Raw genomic sequence first — 20,787 nt, 5'->3', positions numbered from 1 at the left:
ATTCCGACCTGGAATACTTCGAGACCGACCTTTATATTTTCTCTGGACCTCGCGACCCCAATGCCAGCTCCGACGCAGACAGTGATGATATGGTCCTAGAAGACTATGATGAACCTTTCACCTTGAGAGGCTACCCCGTACTGAATCTGACGCAGATGCGGACTCATTCTTCGCATTTGAGGATCTTCAGCCCAGCATCTACGACATCCCGACTTGTGAGTGCAGGATTATGCTGCGGTCTGAAACCAAGAGACAGACAGTGGTACAAGCCCACAGACAGCGACCTGCTGCCACACAGAGCGTGGTCCACGCACCGCTAAGGATTCCCGACTCTACGAAAGAAGACACGCAAGATTCTACACCGCAGTCCTTGCCTGAACAAGAAGTGACTCCAGTGTTACAAGCCTCCACAGCGAGCTCGTGGACACGCTCACGATTGCAGAAACACAAGACTCCAGAGTACAGTCCTTATACAACAGGAAGTGACTCCAGTGTCACCAGCCTCCGTGGCAAGCTCATGGACAGCCTCCACGATAGAAGCAATGCAAGACTCCAACGTGCAGTCCTTGCAGGAACAAGACTATGAGGGTCTAGGAACCTCCTCAGACCAATTAGCAGCAGACGATGCAAGTCTGCCATCCCCCAGCAAACAGCAAGAAGAACATGACAGTCCACTACGCTCCAACGCACAGCAGGACGACCATGACGGTCTATCATGCTCCAGTGCAGAACAAGGCGATGGTGACAGTCCAAGCCCAAGTGAAGAACAACAGCAAGACAGTGACGGTCCACCCACAGTGTTTGCGCCACCAGATGAAAACTCTAACAATTTACCCAACCCAAGTGAACAGCAAGCAGCTACTGAGGCTCTACCCACAGTATGCGAGACGAGTGACGACAGCATCCCACTTCCCATGCCAGATGTGCAAATTGACAGACCTCAGCTAGTGCGCACAGAGGCACTCGACAATCACTGTGACACCACTGGTGACTCCGGTGACACCACGATACTTCCAACCTAATTCGCTCGAACCTCTCTACAAGTCAATGCATTCCTGCATGTTCCAACTCCAGATGTGCAGCTTCAAGAAATCTCAGCGGACTCCAGTGAACCTGCTATGACTCCGGACGAGGAGCACCGACTAACCACACCTGAATCAGGTGACACAAACGGGGCTCCAGACGGGGAGCACCAATGAACCAACACTGACTCGGTTAACACAGACCGGACTCCAGATGGGGAACAACCAAACGCCAACTCTGATTCATGTAAGCTGGACTTTACTCCAGACAGGGAGTGCCGCATCCTCAGTGATGGCACACTCAGGGTGACAGCAGATGCCACAACGACAGGAGATGGATCACTTGACAGTTGCACTGGGTCAGTAATAACAAGCAGTGACTACAGTCCGAGAGGAATTCACTAATATTCCCCACAGCCAATGACAGCTTTTGCTGGACAAACCCAGCATTCGGGAACGCAGCAGCCAGCAGTCTATGCAGCATCTTCTCAACCAGGCCAGCATCATGGATTGCCCACGAGTGGAATCAAGACAAAAGGAGGACTACCACAGGCGCAATCTGCACCACAGACTGGATGCCTTAGTTACAGCCCAGGATTTGCTGCACCCCAGCCTGCATATTCCTATCGGATGCAAGGCTCTAGTTTCACGCCAACACCTTATCGGCTACAAGATGCCGTCCAACATCACCATCACCATCACAAACAGCAAAAAGAAGGGACTTCAAAACAGAGAGTAAAGTGATTTGACCACTTCTTGGTTCCTATGGCACTGGAACGTTGATGGCATTCATACACAAGAGAGACATTTGACCATGATGTCTGATGGTTTTTGGACTCACACAAATGATTTGGACTCATTGTTTCATCACTGTTCCCATGACTTTTATATAACTTAACTTATCTACCTGTTTTTTGTTCAATTTTCTTAGTGTACAGAAAACATATTAAAAAGGGGGATGTGGTGATGTGCATCACTGTAACTGCACAAGGGATCAATGTAAGTACATGTAGACTAGCTAGACACTGGAGAGAGCACCAGAGACATCACACACTCAACCAATAGATCAGTTAGATACGACACGACCAATGGGCATTCACGATACACACAGAGGTGATACGACCACAGGAGGGCATTACACCAACCCATATATAAAGGACACTACACACATGATCTGCCCCTTTCCAGTGGAGACAGTCAGTGAGTGGAGACACAGGGTTGATTTGATATCACTCCCACCACGTGGATTGTAGTAGTCTAGTTAGTCAGTCTGAGTAGCTATAGTAGGATTAACAGTAGTGTCGAACCAGAGTTATAGAAGTATATATAGTTTAATAAACGTGTTGAAGCTATCTCCACGTCTGATCCTTCCTTTGTCAAGTGCACCACAAGGAAGCCGCTTATACTACACCTTGATCATAACATGATAAATGTTACATTAAGTTTGAAAGTGATGTAGTCAAATTCTAAACTTTAAATTAAACATAGGAAACCACAAGATATGAGGAGCAAGTTGGCCTAGATAGACTATGAACTACATTAAAAGGTATGACAGTAGACAAGCAATGGCTGGCATTAAGAATTGATGCATGATTTGCAACAAATTTACATTTTTTTAAGGCGCTAAAAGCCAACAAGAAAAGTGATCCAACCATGGCTGACAAACTAAAGATTCTATTAGATCAAAGGAAGTCACAAAGTTGCCAAAAAGGTAAAGGAGGACTGGGAGCATTTGAATATTCAGCAAAGGAAAACCAAGAAACTGATAGAAAATAGAATTTAAGTAAACTAACAAGGAACAAAAGAAAAAAAGAGACAAAAATGAATACAGAATTGGCTCGGTCATAGAAGACAGAAGGCAGCAGTGGAAGGGTGCTGTTCTGAATGGAGGACTAGTGGTGTTCCGCAGGGATCAATGCTGGAACCTTTGCTGTTTGTAGTATACATAAATAATTTGGAGGAAAATGTAACTGGTCTGACCAGTAAGTTTGGGAACGACACAAAGGTTGGTGGAATTGCAGACAGCGATGAGGACAGTTAAAGGATACAGCAGGATATAGATTGGTTGAAAACTTGGGTGGAAAGGTGGCAGATGGAGTTGAATCTGGACAAATGAGGTAATGCATTTTTGAAGATCTAATACAGGTGCGAAATATGCAGTAAATGGCAGAACCCTTAACACTATTGACAGACAGAGGGATCTGGATGTGCAGGGCCACAGTCACTGAAAGTGGAACACAGGTCGAGAAGGTAGTCAAGAAGGCATATGGCATGCTTGCCTTCATCGGCCAGGGATATTAAGTATAAAAATTGGCAAGTCACACTGCAGCTGTATAGAACCTTCGTTTGGCCACACTTGGAAAATAGTGTTCAATTCTGGTTGCTACACTACCAGAAGGATGTGGAGGCTTTGGAGAGGTGTTGCCTGGTATGGAAGGTGTTAGCTATGAGGAGAGGTTGGATAAACTTGGTTTGTTCTCACTGGAATGACAGAGGTTGAGGGGCGACCTGATAGAAGTCTACAGAATTATGAGAGGCACTGGCAGAGCGGATAGTCAGAAGCTTTTCCCCCAGAGTGGAAGATTCAATTGCTGGGGAACATAGGTTTAAGGTGCGAGGGGCAAAGTTCAGAGGAGATGTGCAAGGGAAGTGTTTTTTTTTTAAATATACACAGAGGGTAGTGAGTGCCTGAAACTCAGTGCTGGAGGTGGTGGTGGAAGCAGGTACGATAGTGACTTTTGAGGGGCATCTTGACAAATACATGAATAGAATGGTAATAGAGGGATACAGACCCCGAAAATGTGCACTGTTTTAGGTTAGATGGGCAGCATGGTTGGCGCAGGCTTCTAAGGGCTGAACTTTGATTGGTTTTTTTATTTGTTCTTTGACTGTTACGGCTTCTATAGATATATAATGGAATGGAGAATTTTAAATGGGTAATAAGGAACTGACACAGAAACTAAACAAATACTGTGCGTCTGTCTTCACAGAGAATAGACAGAAAACCCCTCTGAAATATTGGGGAGCCAAGGGACAAGCGAGATAATGAACCTGAAAGAAAAAGCTTAGCACTGGAGAACTCAATGGGACTGAAAGTTGATAAATCTCCTGGGCCTGATGATCTACCTCTCAGAGTTGAAAGAGGTATATATAGAGGTAGTTGAGGCATTGATCACCTTTCAGAATTCTGGACTGGAAAGCAGCATACGAAATCCCACTAGGTAAGAAAGGAGAAAGATAGGGAACTACATACCTGATAGCCTGACATCAGTAGACGGGAAGATGCCAGAATCTATTATAATCGATGCAATAACTCAGCACTTAAATAATGGTAGGATTAGGTAGAGTGAGAGTGGCTTTCACGTTTGATGAACTGTTGGGAGCTTTTCAGAGGGTATTACAAATAGAATAGATAACGATGAACCAGTGGATGTGTGTATTTGGATTTTCAGAAGGCTTTTGATGATGTCCTGCACAGGAAGGTAATAAGCAAAATTAGAGCAGATAGCATTAGGGGTTAATATACTGACATGGAATTAGAATTGGCTAACAGACAGAACAGTAGGAATAAATGGATCATTCTCAGGTTTGCAGGTTGTGATAATGATGGATATGCGGCTAGGGAAATTGCAAATGCACTAGTGATAATTTACCAAAATTCACTAGACTCTGGGGTGGTCCCGGCGGATTGTAAATTAGCAAATGTAACACCACTGTTTAAAATGGAGATAGGCAGAAAGCGGGTAATTATAGGCCAGTTAGCTTAACTTTGGTAATAGGGAAGATGCTGGAATCTGCGCATTAGACAGACGCAGCATGGGTTCATAAAGGGCAGGTCGTGTCAAATTAGTGGAATTTTTTGAGGACATTACCACTGCAGTAGACAATGGGGAGCCAATGGATGCGGTCTATCTAGATTTCCAGAAAGCTTTTGACAAATGCCACACAAAAGGTTGCTGCATAAGATAAAGATACATGGCGTTAAGGGTAAAGTAGTAGCATGGATAGAGGATTGGCTATTTAACAGAAAGCAAAGAGTGGGGATTAATGGGTGTCTCTCTGGTTGGCAATCAGTAGCTAGTGGTGTCCCTCAGGGATCAATGTTGAGCCCACAATTGTTCACAATTTACAAATATGATTTACAAGTCCAATGTGTCCAAGTTTTTAGACGACACCAAGATGAGTGGTAAAGCAAAAAGTGCAGAGGATACTGGAAGTCTGCAGAGGGATTTGGATAGGTTAAGTGAATGGGCTAGGGTCTGGCCCAATGTGAGGTTATCCATTTTGGTAGGAACAACAGCAAAATGGATTATTTAAATGATAAAATATTAAAACATGCTGCTGTGCAGAGGAACCTGGGTGTCCTAATGCATTAGTCGCAAAACATTGGTTTACAGATGCAACAGGTAATTAAGAAGGCAAATGGAATTTTGTCCTTCATTGCTAGAGGGATGAAGTTAAAGACTCAGGAGGTTATGTGCAACTCTATAAAATGCTCGTGAGGCCACACTGGAATATTGTATTCAGTTTTGGTCTCCTTACCTGAGGAAAGGACGTACTGGCGCTGGAGGATGTGCAGAGGAGGTTCATTAGGTTAATCCCAGAGTTGAAGGGGTTGGATTACGAAGAGAGGTTGAGGAGACTGGGACTGTACTCGTTGGAAATTTAGAAGGATGTGAGGAGGATCTTACCGCAACATTTAAAATTATGAAGGGAATAGATAGGATAGATGCGGGCAGGTTGTTTCCACTGGCAGGTGAAAGCAGAACTGGGGGCATAGCCTCAAAATAAGGGGAAGTAGATTTAGGACTGAGTTTAAGAGGAACTCTTTGTTCCTCTTAAACGTTTGAAGAGTAAAGGAATAAAGGGTTATGGTGTTCGGGTGGGAAAGTGGAGCTGAGTCCACTAAAGATCAGCCATGATCTCACTGAACGGCGGACCAGGCTCAAAGAGCCAGATTTTTATGTTATGTTCTTATGTTAAGTGGAAGACCGCAAAGACCAATGCCTGGGACCACCTATATTTGAATGTGGAGACTATATGCAATATTTCTAAGAGCTAATGATAAAATTAGATGGGATTTCAGTTGAGAGGAGCATGCAAAGAGGCTTCAAAGAGATTTAGACAGATTAAGTGAGTGGACATGAACATGGCAGATAGAACATAATGTGGGAAAATGTGAAGCTGCCCATTTTGGTAAGAAAAACAGAAATGCAGAGAATTTCTAGTGGTGAGAGATGGAAAAGTATTGATGTCCCAAGGGACCAGAGTGTTCTTATCTATAAGTCACTGAAAGCTAACATGCAGGCACATCAAGCAACTAGGAGGACAAATGGTGCGTTAGCCTCTGCAAGAGGATTTGAGTACAGAGGCAAGTAAGTCTTACAGGGCTCGACAGGACAATTGCAAGGAGGATGTTCCCCCTGGTTGGGGCTGCTGGGAGAGGGGGGCAGCGAGAGTCTAGAACCTGGAGAAAAAGTGTCAGGTCGGCTATTTAGACCAGAGATGTGGGGAAATTTAGGGCTGCACGGTGTCAGTGGTTCGCACTGTGACCTCAACACCAGGGACCCGGGTTCAATTCTGGCTGTGGGTGACTGTGTGGAGTTTGCACGCTCTCCCACATGGGTTTCCTCTGCGTGCTCCAGTTTCCTCCCACAGTCCAAAAGATGCACAGGTCAGGTGGATTGGCCTAAACCATCCCCAAGTGTCCCAGGATGTACAGGTAGTTTACATGATAGGGCCGGTGAGTGGGCCAGGGCTGGTGAGTGGGCCTGAATAAGGTGCTCTTTCAGGGGGGTCGGTGGAGACTCGAGGGACTGAATAGCTTCCTCCTGCCTTGCAAGATTTCTATGGTTCTATGGAATTCCTTCAGTCAGTAAGTGGTAAATATTTGGAATTCTCTCTCCTACAATGGCTGTGGAAGCTCACCGGGTATTTCAAAGCAGAAGTCAATAGATTTCTCAATACCAATGACATCCAAGGATACGGGGATAGTCCAAGATCTTGTTAAATGGCTGAATTTAGAGAGACCAAATAGCCTGCTTTCGTTTCCTACCCAGTCTCCACTGCTTTCTGCAGCAGTAAGTTCTAACAAGCAACCTCCCTCAGGTGAAACCCTTCTCTTTTTTTTATGGTGAAACGTTTTATTGTAATTTCTTTTTCATGACCATTAATAGGGACACAGGAGAAAGCCAGGTGTTTTAGTTTCCTTCTTACAACAACAAAGCAATCTCCCAGTTTAGACAAACCCCAAACTGTGAGCAGAGGCGAAACAGAAACAGGGTACTGCCTCTGTCCCACATCAACATCAATTAAATTCCTGATCTTATTTGGCATAGTAACACAGACCAGTTACTTGATTACTAACGCTTGATATCAACTAGTCTCCCTGTTTCTATGCAAAAGGGATATATACAGAACCAATAATTAACATTTCCACCTTGATGCATTAATATACTTTTTTTTTTAAAAAGTCAGCCGTTCTCTTTTTCATTCGGCATTACACAGGGTGCCCTTTGTGGGAATAACAGTGATATTTATTTTTTTAGGCACAAATCTGTTAGTTTCTGGAATAGGGGGATAAAAGTGTTCCAAGGCTGCAGTGCTCCACAGTATCAACAAACTTGTACTGAAAGGTTTAATGAAAGCGAGCACTCATGGCACTCAATTGTTTCAGTTGTATAGCTTTTTTCAGATTTTCTTTCTAACATATAAAGGCAAGTAAACTTACAAATTAGCACCGATGTGAGATGCTGTCTGAGTTTAAATCAAGTTCCTATAAGGTTGAGAAACTATAAGGCTTCCTGCTCATTCACTGCCCCGAGTCTGTGCTTTACCTTTTTTTTTGTTTTTGCTTCATTTTGTATTTTTTTTAAGCTTTTGATAAAAGCACAGACAAGTGGTAGAACTGAAGATTTGCTTGAAAATAGATAAACTGTGTTCCATTTTGGACTGGGAAACGTAGTGGAGGCAGACTAATCTTGCATAAACCCTCCCTTCCCCGAAGATACTGCATTGGGTAATGTGCTTGCTGGGGGAAGAGAAAAGAAATCAATCGATGACTCCAGCTTGACGAATCTTTCTCTCTGCAGTGAATCCCTTTGTGTTATCAGGTCCCTTTAGTTGGCGAAGCACGACCAGTTTTGGAGTGCTTGCGTCATCCAATGTGATGCTCTTGAGACGATGTACTAAACGATCAGGACGTGGAGCTGCCACGGGCCGAACGCCCTCACTGACACAGAATACATTGCCGGCACTGCACTTTCCTGTACGTTGGTTTAAGGCAGGGGTGGGCAAACTACGGCCCGCGGGCCGCATGCGGCCCGCCAAAGGTATTTCTGCGGCCCACCAAGTCATTAAAAAAAAAAAAAAATTTTTTTTTTTAAATTTTTTTTTTTTTTTTAAGGTTAATGGGGGGGGGGGGCTGTTGGGTTACTTACTGGTATAGGGTGGATACGTTGACTTGAGTAGGGTGATTATTGCTCGGCACAACGTCGAGGGCCGAAGGGCCTGTTCTGTGTTGTACTGTTCTATGTTCCATATGAGGCGCCCAGAATCATAACCGGGTGAAGTCATTATTTTACTTAATATACTATGCGGCCCTTTGTGAATTGTGAATTTCTGAATGTGGCCCTTGCACAGAAAAGTTTGCCCACCCCTGGTTTAAGGTGACTGAGAACTCCACCTCATCTCCAGGTTGCAACTCCACACCATCCAGTACTTCATTCACACGGAAGAATAACTTTTTACCATCACCAACTTCATAGTTAATAAAGCCAAACTGGTCTTTCACACAGTCCACAGTGCCTCTCCGAAAAGGTGTGGCATCGTAGGCCACTTTCTGTCCTGTTAGGGCCACAGTGCATAGCTGGAACTTGATAGTCTCCCCCTTCTGAAGGCTATCTGTTTTGTTTGCCAGACTGATGATGGCAAAAGGATATACTTCCCCCCGCATTGTCCCCTCTTCTGTAATCTCAACAAGTCCCTGATACTCAGCCTGTTGTGGATCCACACTGCATAATGGCCTCACCACCTTACCACTATAGACTGTTGGGTACACTTCATCACTGGGACCATTCACGGTTGTAATCTTGGCGACTTTCTCAGCACTCACTTTGTTCCCTTTACCCTTTGACAAACTAAATTCCACAACATCTCCGACATCCAGCTCATCAACATCACCCGAGAACTCACTGTAGTGGAAGAAGATTTCTTGATCATGCTGGGAAGTTTCTATGAAACCAAAGTTATCCTTCAAAGCTGCTACATACCCTACACGCCTCTTGGCATTGGGGTTACGATTTAGAATTTTGATCGACAGTGCACTCTCTAGGCCAGTTCTTTTAACTTCACAAATGCTAAATTCAATCTTATCACCAAGCTGTGGAATTGCACAGCCTTCCAGGTCTGCACAGTAGCATGGTGCACAGTAGCATGGTGGTTAGCATAAATGCTTTACAGCTCCAGGGTCCCAGGTTCGATTCCCGGCTGGGTCACTGTCTGTGCAGAGTCTGCACGTCCTCCCCGTGTGCGCGTGGGTTTCCTCCGGGTGCTCCGGTTTCCTCCCACAGTCCAAAGATATGCGGGTTAGGTGGATTGGCCATGCTAAATTGCCCGTAGTGTCCTAAAAAGTAAGGTTAAGGGGGGGAGGGGGGGTTGTTGGGTTACGGATATAGGGTGGATACGTGGGCTTGGGTAGGGTGATCATTGCTCGGCATAACATCGAGGGCCGAAGGGCCTGTTCTGTGCTGTACTGTTCTATGTTCTATGTCTTTTATATGATACGGTACAGTCATTCTAATCCCAGCTTCCTCATATGCAATGATTCCCGCCTCTGCATCCTTTTCTTTACCCTTGGCTGGGCTGGTGGATTTAGATATTGAACCAGTAGCTTCTTTATCCACCATCCCAAAGTAACGCTGCTCAGATTGCGTGTGAAAGGACACTGTTCCTTTTGGAAGTTTTTTTAATACGAATTGCATGGATCCTCTGGGCTGAAAGTACATCAGGGACAACTGTGAACTCAACTTCATCTGAGATGTGGAGCTGGAGAATATCCATGATTTCACTAAAATGGAAGAACATTTGAGTATCGCGATCTACACATTTAATGAAACCAAACCCATCTCTCATGGCTGCAATCACACCCATTTCTCTGGCTTCGCCAGTCAACTCAAAAGAATCGGTTAGAATTTCAATATTTGTAGCACGTACCAACTTGTCACGCTGATCAGTGGAGATATTAAACCTGACATGGTCACCTTCCAATAGCGTCACCTTAGATCTGGTGTCCTTATCTCCAAAGGAAATGGTAAAGTTTACTTTCATGCGCCCTTGCAAAGGATCAGTCTGGGTTATACTGGATACTTTTGGGATAACTTTGGTGACAGTTCCATCAAACTGTTCAATACTAACATCTTCAAATATAACAGTTCCTTGGGGTAACAGTTTCACTTCAGTGGCAACTTCTTTTCCATTTATTTCTTTAATAGTAAATTCCACATCATCGCCTGGCTGCAAGGTCTCCAGATTTCCCTTGAATTCGCTATAGTGGAAGATGATCTCTTTCACAAGGTCACCTCTTTCAATGAATCTAAACACTTCCTTCATGGCACAAACTACACCTTGACACCGACCAGGTTTCTTCTTCACCAGTACAATGTTGTGAGCATTTACAGCACCAGTATGTTTGTTTGTTTGTTTCCATGGAGAAAAAAAACTTTATCTCCCGTTTCAAGTTGGACATTTCCATCAATATCTTCAGGTGTGTATGTCAGATAAAATACTTCCTATCCAGTAATCCTTTCTTCAGGCAAAATTTCAGGCTTCACTTTTAGCAATTTCACAGCAATTGTTTTCCAGTCCGTCTGTCAGAGGATACTTTAAATTCTACATCATCTCCCACTTTGAGGTCTTGGAGATTCCCACTGTATTGAGAGCAATGGAAGAAGAATCTGGCTTGACGTTCAGTGCACTGAATAAAACCACATGATGTCAGCAGCTTCTCAACGATGCCTGTTTCGCGCAGGGCTCCTGAGGTACCATTAGCAAAACCAGAGTGGACGTTATTATGCAAGAGATTTGGATCAAAGCTCATCTTGTGGTGATGTTGAATATTGCACTTTGTACTGTTGTCAGATCGGTTTAGCACACGCTCAAAGAGGTTTTCAAATGCTAGGTTGTCAAAGAGGCAGAGAAAAAGATCCATCAAGCCAGCAGAGAATTCCTATTCTTGCTGCACTGGGGAGAGTGTCCCAGAGCAGCACTGAGAAAAGTAGAAGGTCTAGCAGCATTGGGAAGTGCTCTTTGTAGGCTGCTGAGTAGGCACAAACTTCGGTTTCAGATCAAGTTTTCTTTAGCTGCAGTTTGCTCTTTGGTTGTTTCAGCTTATTTTTATTTCTGTCAACGTCATCCGAATTTGAAGCAGCAGTTTCAGATGGTAAATTTTTCTCCCGTTTCTTTCGTTAGGCCACATTTGGAATACTGAGTGCAGTTCTGGTCACCACATTACCAGAAGGATGTGGATGCTTTCGAGAGGGTGCAGAGGAGGTTCACCAGGATGTTGCCTGGTATGGTGGGTGCTAGCTATGAAGAAAGGTTGAGTACATTAGGATTGTTTTCATTGGAAAGACAGAAGTTGAGGGGGGTCCTAATTGAGGTCTACAAAATTATGAGAGTATGGACAGCGTGGATAGCAACAAGCTTTTTTCAAGAATGGGGGTGTCAATTACAAGGGGTAACGATTTCAAGGTGAGAGGGGGAAAGTTTAAGGGATATGTGCATGGAAAGGTTTTTACGCAGAGGGTGGTGGGTGCCTGGAATGCTTTGCCAGCGGAGGTGGTAGAGGCGTGCACGATAGCATCATTTAAGATGCATCTAGACATTTCACTTCATACCCAACAGCAGAAGCACTCCAGCGGCGCCATAAGGAGCACGGCACATTACATAGGAATGAGATGAAATCCTTCTCATCTGTCCTTAAAGGGAGATCCTTATTTTGAAATTGTGCCCCCTAATTCTAAAGTACTCAAGGGAAAATATCCCCAGCATCTGACCCATCAAGTCCCCCTCAGAAACTTATACATTTAGGAAGATTACCTCTCCTTCCGAGTTCAAAGGAGTAAAGGACCAATCGCTCAGTCTTTCCTTATAAGATAACACCTTCATCCCAGACCTGCTTCCAATGCAACTTTGTCCCACTTTTAAGGAGGCAAAAACTTCACAGTACCCAGGTGTCCAGTGCCTTCTGCAGTTGCAGCAATATTTGCCTATTTAATCAAGGCAAACATTCCATTTGCCATCCTAATTACTTTCTGCAACTACATGTTAACTTTGTGACTCATATACAAGGGCACCCAGACGCACGGTCCACAGTCTGTTTCTATGAAATAATATTCTGCTTTTCTATTCTTCCTACTAAAGTGGACAACCTCGCATTTTCCAACATTATACGCCATCTGCTACATTTTTGCACACATCTATATTTTTTACCTCACAACCTGGTATCCTACCGTTGTATAATAACCACACTTAGCCCCCTTCATTCATGTCAGCAATATAGATTGCAAATATTGATCATATTTGGTCAGAGAACTGAATTAATTAGTTTACCAAGTATTTAGACTCTACACTCAAGACCAGAGAGAAGAACTAGAAGCAAGAGTAGGCAATTCAGCCCCCACGAGCCTGCTCCGCCATTCAATATGATCATGGCTGATCTCATCTCGGCCTCAACTCCACTTTCCCGTCCATTCTCATTACCCGTCAACTCATTACAAATTAAAAGTGGAACAAAAACAAAGGAAATTACAGCACAGGAACAGGCCCTTCGGCCCTCCCAGCCTGCGCCGATCCAGATCCTTTATCTAAACTTGTCGCCTATTTTCCAAGCATCTACTTCCCTCTGTTTTCCGGCCGTTCATATATCTGTCTAGATGCATCTTAAATGATGCTACCGTGCACGCCTCTACCACCTCCGCTGGCAAAGCATTCCAGGCACCCACCACCCTTTGCGTAAAAACCTTTCCATGCACATATCCCTTAAACTTTCCCCCTCTCACGTTGAAATCGTTACCCCTTGTAATTGACACCCCCACTCTTGGAAAAAGCTTGTTGCTATCCACCCTGTCCATACTCTCATAATTTTGTAGACCTCAATTAGGTCCCCCCATCAACCTCAGTCTTTCCAACTAAAACAATCCTAATCTACCCAACCTTTCTTCATAGCTAGCACCCTCCATACGAGGCAACATCCTGGTGAACCTCCTCTGCACCCTCTCGAAAGCATTCACATCCTTCTGGTAATGTGGCGACCAGAGCTGCACTCAGTATTCCAAATGTGGCCAAACCAAAGTCCGATACAACTGTAACATGCCCTGCCGACTCTTGTACTCAATACCCCGTCCGATGAAGGCAAGCATGCTATATGCCTTCTTGACCACTCTATTGACCTGCATTGCCACCTTCAGGGTACAATGGACCTCAACTCCCAGATCTATCCGTACATCAATTTTCCCCAGGACTCTTCCATTGACCGTATAGTCCGCTCTTGAATTAGATCTTCCGAAATGCATCACCTCGCATGTGCCTGGATTGAACTCCATCTGCAATTTCTCTGCCCAACTCTCCAATCTATCTAATTTTGCTGTATTCTCTGGCTGTCCTCCTCGCTATCTGCAACTCCACCAATCTTATCATCTGCAAACTTGCTCATCAGACTACCTATACCTTCGTCCAGATCATTTATGTAGATCACAAACAACAGTGGTCCGAGCACGGATCCCTGTGGAACACCACTCGTCACCCTTCTCCATTTTGAGACACCCCGTACCACCGCTACTCTGTCTCCTGTTGCCCAGCCAGTTCTTTATCCATCTAGCTAGTACACCCTGAACCCCACGCAACGTCAATTTTCCATCAACCTGCCATGGGAAACTTTATCAAACACCTGACTGAAGTCCATGTATATGACATCTACAGCCCTTCCCTCATCAATTAACTTTGTCACTTCCTCAAAGAATTCTATTAGGTTAGTAAGACATGACCTTCCCTGCACAAAACCATGCTGCCTATCAATGATAAGTCTATTTTCTTCCAAATATGAATACATCCTATCCTTCAGCAGCTTCTCCAACAGTTTGCCTCCCACTGACGTCAAGCTCACAGGTCTATAATTCCCTGGATTATCCCTGCTACCCTTCTTAAACAAAGGGACAACATTAGCAATTCTCCAGTCCTCCGGGACCTCACCTGTGCTCAAGGATGCTGCAAAGATATCTGTTAAGGCACCACCTATTTCGTCCCTCACTTCCCTCAGTAACCTGGGATAGATCCCATCCAGTCCTGGGGTCTTGTCCACCTTAATGCCTTTTAGAATACCCAAAACCTCCCCGTTCCTTATTCCAACGTGACCTAGAGTATTTAAACATCCATCCCTACCCTCAACATCCATCATGTCCCTCTCCTTGGTGAATACCGATGCAAAGTACCCATTAAGAATCTCACCCATTCCCTCTGACTCCACGCATAAATTCCCTCTTTTGTCATTGAGTGGGCCAATCCTTTCTCTCGTTACCCATATACGAATAAAAGGCTTTGGGATTTTCCTTAACCCTGTTAGCCAAAGATATTTCATGACCCCTTTTAGCCCTCTTTATTGCGCGTTTGAGATTTGTCCTACTTTCCAGATATTCCTCCAAAGCTTCATCAGTTTTAAGTCGCCAAGATCTTATGTATGCTTCTTTTTTAATCATAGCTAGTCTTACAATTCCACCAGTCATCCGTTGTTCCCTAATCTTGCCATTTCTATCCCTCGTTTTCACAGGGACATGCCTGTCCTGCACTCTAATCAACCTTTGCTTAAAAGACTCCCACATTTCAAATGTGGATTTACCCTTAAACAGCTGCTCCAAATGCACATTTCCTAGGTCCTGCCAAATTTTGTTATACTTGGCTTTTCCCCAGTTTCGTACTCTTCCTTTAGGATCACTCTCGTCTTTGTCTCCCACCCATCCTCCTCCTCTAACCAAAAAAAAAGGCTCTGTCCGTTGGATTGCTAAACTAACAAGCTTTTTATTTATTTCTTTTGTTTTTCAGTTGTTGGGAAGTTTGTCCAGTAGGAATGGAGGCTAGGGCAGTTGAATGTTCCTCCTGCAGAATGTGGGAGGAAAGGGTCACCTCTAGTATCCCTTCTGACTACATCTGCGGGAAGTGCACCCAACTCCAGCTCCTCGAGAGCCGCATTAGGGACCTGGAGCTGGAGCTGGATGAACTTCGGATCATTCGGGAGGCGGAGGAGGTTATTGAGAGGAGTTATAGGGAGGTAGTCACACCTCAGGTAAAAGAAGAAAGTAGATGGGTTACCGTCAGGGGAGGGAGAGGGAACCGGCAGGCAGTGCAGGGATCCCCTGTGGTCGTTCCCCTCTATAACAAGTATACCGTTTTGGATACTGTTGCGGGGGACGACTTACCAGGGGTAAGCAATAGGGCGCAGGTCTCTGGCACAGAGTCTGTCCCTGTTGCTCAGACGGGAAGGGAGAAGAGGAACAGAGCACTTGTCATTGGGGACTCCATAGTTAGAGGAACAGACAGGAGGTTCTGTGGGAACGAAAGAGACTCACGGTTGGTATGTTGCCTCCCAGGTGCCAGGGTTCGTGATGTCTCTGATCGTGTTTTTGGGATCCTTAAGGGGGAGGGGGAGCAGCCCCAAGTCGTGGTCCACATAGGTACCAACGACATAGGTAGGAAGAGAGATGGGGATTTGAGACAGAAATTCAGGGAGCTAGGGTGGAAGCTGAGAGCTAGAACAAACAGAGTTGTTATCTCTGGGTTGTTACCCGTGCCACGTGCTAGCGAAGTGAGAAATAAGGAGAGAGAGGAGTTGAACACGTGGCTACAGGGATGGTGCAGGAGGGAGGGTTTTGGTTTCCTGGATAATTGGGGCTCATTCTGGGGTAGGTGGGACCTCTACAAACAGGATGGTCTTCACCTGAACCAGAGGGGTACCAATATCCTGGGGGGGAGATTTGCTAGTGCTCTTCGGGGGGGTTTAAACTAATTCAGCAGGGGGATGGGAACCTAAATTGTAGTCCCAGTGTACAGGATGTTGAGAGTAGTGAGGTCAGGGATAGGGTTAAAAGTTCGAAAGAGGGCACCGGCAAGCAGGACGCTGGTTTGAAGTGTGTCTACTTCAACGCCAGGAGCATCCGGAATAAGGTGGGTGAGCTTGCAGCATGGGTTGGTACCTGGGATCTCGATGTTGTGGCGATTTCGGAGACATGGGTAGAGCAGGGACAGGAATGGTTGTTGCAGGTTCCAGGATTTAGATGTTTCTGTAAGAACAGAGAAGATGGTAAAAGAGGGGGGGGTGTGGCATTGTTAATCAAGGAAAGTATTACGGCGGTAGAAAGGAGGCTTGAGGATTCGTCTACTGAGGCAGTATGGGCCGAGGTTAGGAACAGTAGAGGAGAGGTCACCCTGTTGGGAGTTGTCTATAGACCTCCGAATAGTCCCAGAGATGTCGAGGAAAGGATTGCAAAGATGATTCTTGACAGGAGCGAGAGTAACAGGGTAGTTGTTATGGGGGACTTTAACTTTCCAAATATTGACTGGAAATACTATAGTTCGAGTACTATAGATGGGTCAGTTTTTGTGCAGTGTGTGCAGGAGGGTTTTCTGACACAGTATGTAGACAGACCAACAAGGGGCGAGGCCACATTGGATTTGGTACTGGGTAATGAACCCGGCCAGGTGTTAGATTTAGATGCAGGTGAGCACTTTGGTGATAGTGATCACAACTCGGTTATGTTTACTTTAGCAATGGGCAGGGATAGGTATATACCGCAAGGCAAGAATTATAGCTGGGGGAAAGGCAATTATGATGCTATTCGGCAAGATTTAAGAGGTATAGGATGGGGAAGGAAACTGCAGGGGATGGGTACAATCGAAATGTGGAGCTTTTTCAAGGAACAGCTACTGCGTGTCCTTGATAAGTATGTACCTGTCAGGCAGGGAGGAAGTTGTCGAGCAAGGGAGCCGTGGTTTACTAAGGAAGTTGAAGCACTTGTCAAGAGGAAGAAGAAGGCTTATGTTGGGATGAGACATGAAGGCTCAGTTAGGGCACTTGAGAGTTACAAGTTAGCCAGGAAGGACCTAAAGGGAGAGTTAAGAAGAGCGAGGAGAGGACACGAAAAGTCGTTGGCGGATAGGATCAAGGAAAACCCTAAGGCTTTCTATAGGTATATCAGGAACAAAAGAATGACTCGAGTAAGATTAGGGCCAATCAAGGATAGTAGTGGAAAGTTGTGTGTGGAATCAGAGGAGATAGGGGAAGCATTAAATGGATATTTTTCATCAGTGTTTACACTGGAGAAAGACAATGTTGTCGAGGAGAACACTCAGGTTCAGTCGACCAGGCTAGATGGAATTGAGGTTCAAAAGGAGGAGGTGTTAGCAATTTTAGAAAATGTCAAAATAGATAAGTCCCCTGGGCCAGATGGGATTTATCCTAGGATTCTCTGGGAAGCCAGGGAGGAGATTGCAGAGCCTTTGTCCTTGATATTTATGTCGTCTTTGTCGACAGGAATAGTGCCGGAAGACTGGAGGATAGCAAATGTTGTCCCCTTGTTCAAGAAGGGGAGTAGAGACAACCCTGGTAATTATAGACCTGTGAGCCTTACTTCGGTTGTGGGTAAAATGTTGGAAAAGGTTATAAGAGATAGGGTTTATAATCATCTTGAAAAGAACAAGTTGATTAGCGATACTCAACACGGTTTTGTGAAGGGTAGGTCATGTCTCACAAACCTTATTGAGTTTTTTGAGAAGGTGACCAAACAGGTGGATCAGGCTAAAGCTGTTGATGTGGTGTATATGGATTTCAGTAAGGCGTTTGATAAGGTTCCCCACGGTAGGCTATTGCAGAAAATAAGGAAGTATGGAATTGAAGGTGATTTAGCGGTTTGGATCAGTAATTGGCTAGCTGAAAGAAGACAGAGGGTGGTGGTTGATGGCAAATGTTCATCCTGGAGTTCAGTTACTAGTGGTGTACCGCAAGGATCTGTTTTGGGGCCACTGCTGTTTGTAATTTTTATAAATGACCTGGAAGAGGGTGTAGAAGGATGGGTTAGTAAATTAGCAGATGACACGAAGGTCGGTGGAGTTGTGGATAGTGCTGAAGGATGTTATAGGATACAGAGGGACATAGATAAGCTGCAGAGCTGGGCTGAGAGGTGGCAGATGGAGTTTAATGCGGAAAAGTGTGAGGTGGTTCACTTTGGAAGGAGTAACAGGAATGCAGAGTACTGGGCTAATGGCAAGATTCTTGGTAGTGTAGATGAACAGAGAGATCTCGGCATCCAGGTACATAAATCCTTGAAAGTTGCCACCCAGGTTAATAGGGCTGTTAAGAAGGCATATGGTGTGCTAGCCTTTATAAGCAGGGGGATTGAGTTTCGGAACCACAGGGTCATGCTGCAGCTGTACATAACTCTGGTGCGGCCACACCTGGAGTACTGCGTGCAGTTCTGGTCACCACATTATAGGAAGGATGTGGAAGCTTTGGAAAGGGTTCAGAGGAGATTTACTAGGATGTTGCCTGGTATGGAGGGAAGGTCTTACGAGGAAAGGCTCAGGGAATTGAGGTTGTTTTCGTTAGAGAGGAGAAGGCTGAGAGGTGACTTAATAGAGACATATAAGATAGTCAGAGGGTTAGATAGGGTGGACAGTGAGAGTCTTTTTCCTCGGATGGTGATGACCAACACGAGGGGACATAGCTTTAAATTGAGGGGTGAGAGATATAGGACAGATGTCAGAGGCAGTTTCTTTACTCAGAGAGTAGTAGGGGTGTGGAACGCCCTGCCTGCAACAGTAGTAGACTCGCCAACTTTAAGGGCATTTAAGTGGTCACTGGATAGACATATGGATGAAAATGGAATAGTGTAGGTCAGATAGGCTTCAGATGGTTTCACAGGTCGGCGCAACATCGAGGGCCGAAGGGCCCGTACTGCGCTGTAGTGTTCTATGTTCTATGTTTGTCCATGAGTATTCTAAAACTTACGGAATTGTGATCACTATTCCCAAAGTAATCACCGATTGAAACTTCAACCACCTGGCCGGCATCATTCCCCAATACCAGATCCAATATGGCCCCTCCAGAGTTGGACTATTTACATCCTGCTCTAAAAAAACTCTCCTGGATGCTCCTTACAAATTCTGCTCCATCTATGCCTCCAACACTACACGAGTCCCATTCAATGTTGGGGAAGTTAAAATTTCCCATCGCGACCACACTATCGCTCCTACATTTTTCTATAATCTGTCTACATACCTGTACCTCTACTTCACGCTCACTTTTGGGAGGCCTGTACTAAAGTCCCAACAAGGTTACTGCACCCTTCCTATTTCTTATCTCTATCCATATTGACTCATTGCTCGAATCATCCATTGTGCCCTCCTTAATCACAGCTGTGACATCATCTCTGACCAGTAATGCAACTCCTCCACCCCTTTTACCTCCCTCTCTATCTCTCCTGAAGCATCTATACCCTGGGATATTCAGTTGCCTATCTTGCCTTTCCCTCAACCAAGTCTCAGTGACAGAAATAACATCATATTCACAGGTACTAATCCAAGCCCTAAGTTCATCTGCCTTACCTGCTACACTTCTCGCATTAAAACAAATGCACCTCAGACCATCTGCCCCTTTGTGATCATCATATCTTCCCTGTCTACTCTTCCCCTTAATCACAATGAGTTTATTATCTAATACCTTACTGGCTTTAGTTGCTGCCTCTTTACTGAACTCTAACTTCCTAATCAGTTTCTCATCCCCCTGCCACATTAGTTTATAACCTCCCCAACAGTGCTCGCAAAAACACCCCCTAGGACATTGGTTCCAGTCCTGCCCAGGTGTAGACCATCTGATTTGCAATGATCCCACCGCCCCCAGAACCGGTTCCAATGTCCCAAAAATAGATCTGCAATGTCCCAGCATTCTAGCGTATTGAATCTTCGATTGACCCTTTTGAGAGAATTAATTTCTCCTTAGTTTTAAATCTGCACCCCTCATTCTAAGTCTATGACCTCTTGTTCTAGATTGCCCCACAAGAGGATGCATGCGCTCTACATCTGCTTCGTCAATACTTCTTTTTGTTTTTTTGTGTTTTTTTTTAAATAAATTTAGAGCACCCAATTATTTTTTGCAATTAAGGGGCAATTTAGAGTGGCCAATAAGAACATAAGAACATAAGAACTCGGAGCAGGAGTAGGCCATCTGGCCCCTCGAGCCTGCTCCGCCATTCAATGAGATCATGGCTTATCTTTTGTGGACTCAGCTCCACTTTCCGGCCCGAACACCATAACCCTTAATCCCTTTATTCTTCAAAGAAACTATCTATCTTTACCTTAAAAACATGTAATGAAGGAGCCTCAACTGCTTCACTGGGCAAGGAATTCCATAGATTCACAACCCTTTGGGTGAAGAAGTTCCTCCTAAACTCAGTCCTAAATCTACTTCCCCTTATTTTGAGGCTATGTCCCCTAGTTCTGCTTTCACCCGCCAGTGGAAACAACCTGCCCGCATCTATCCTATCTATTCCCTTCATAATTTTAAATGTTTCTATAAGATCCCCCCTCATCCTTCTAAATTCCAACGAGTACAGTCCCAGTCTACTCAACCTCTCCTCATAATCCAACCCCTTCAGCTCTGGGATTAACCTAGTGAATCTCCTCTGCACACCCTCCAGTGCCAGTGTGTCCTTTCTCAAGGAAG

The 20,787-nt window shown here is 44.9% G+C and overlaps 1 protein-coding gene and 1 pseudogene across 3 annotated transcripts in view; both read right to left on the bottom strand.

Annotated features, from left to right (window-relative positions):
• Positions 1-20,787, bottom strand: part of ugt8 (UDP glycosyltransferase 8) — a 335,492-nt gene that overhangs the window by 282,741 nt on the left and 31,964 nt on the right. The window lies entirely within an intron of this gene.
• On the bottom strand, positions 7,860-11,449 carry LOC119963174 (annotated as a pseudogene).

This window comes from Scyliorhinus canicula, chromosome 3 (assembly GCF_902713615.1).
Source record: "Scyliorhinus canicula chromosome 3, sScyCan1.1, whole genome shotgun sequence".
Taxonomy (NCBI): domain Eukaryota; kingdom Metazoa; phylum Chordata; class Chondrichthyes; order Carcharhiniformes; family Scyliorhinidae; genus Scyliorhinus; species Scyliorhinus canicula.
Note: the sequence above shows the minus strand (reverse complement) of the source record. Positions and strands in the feature narration are given on the sequence as shown.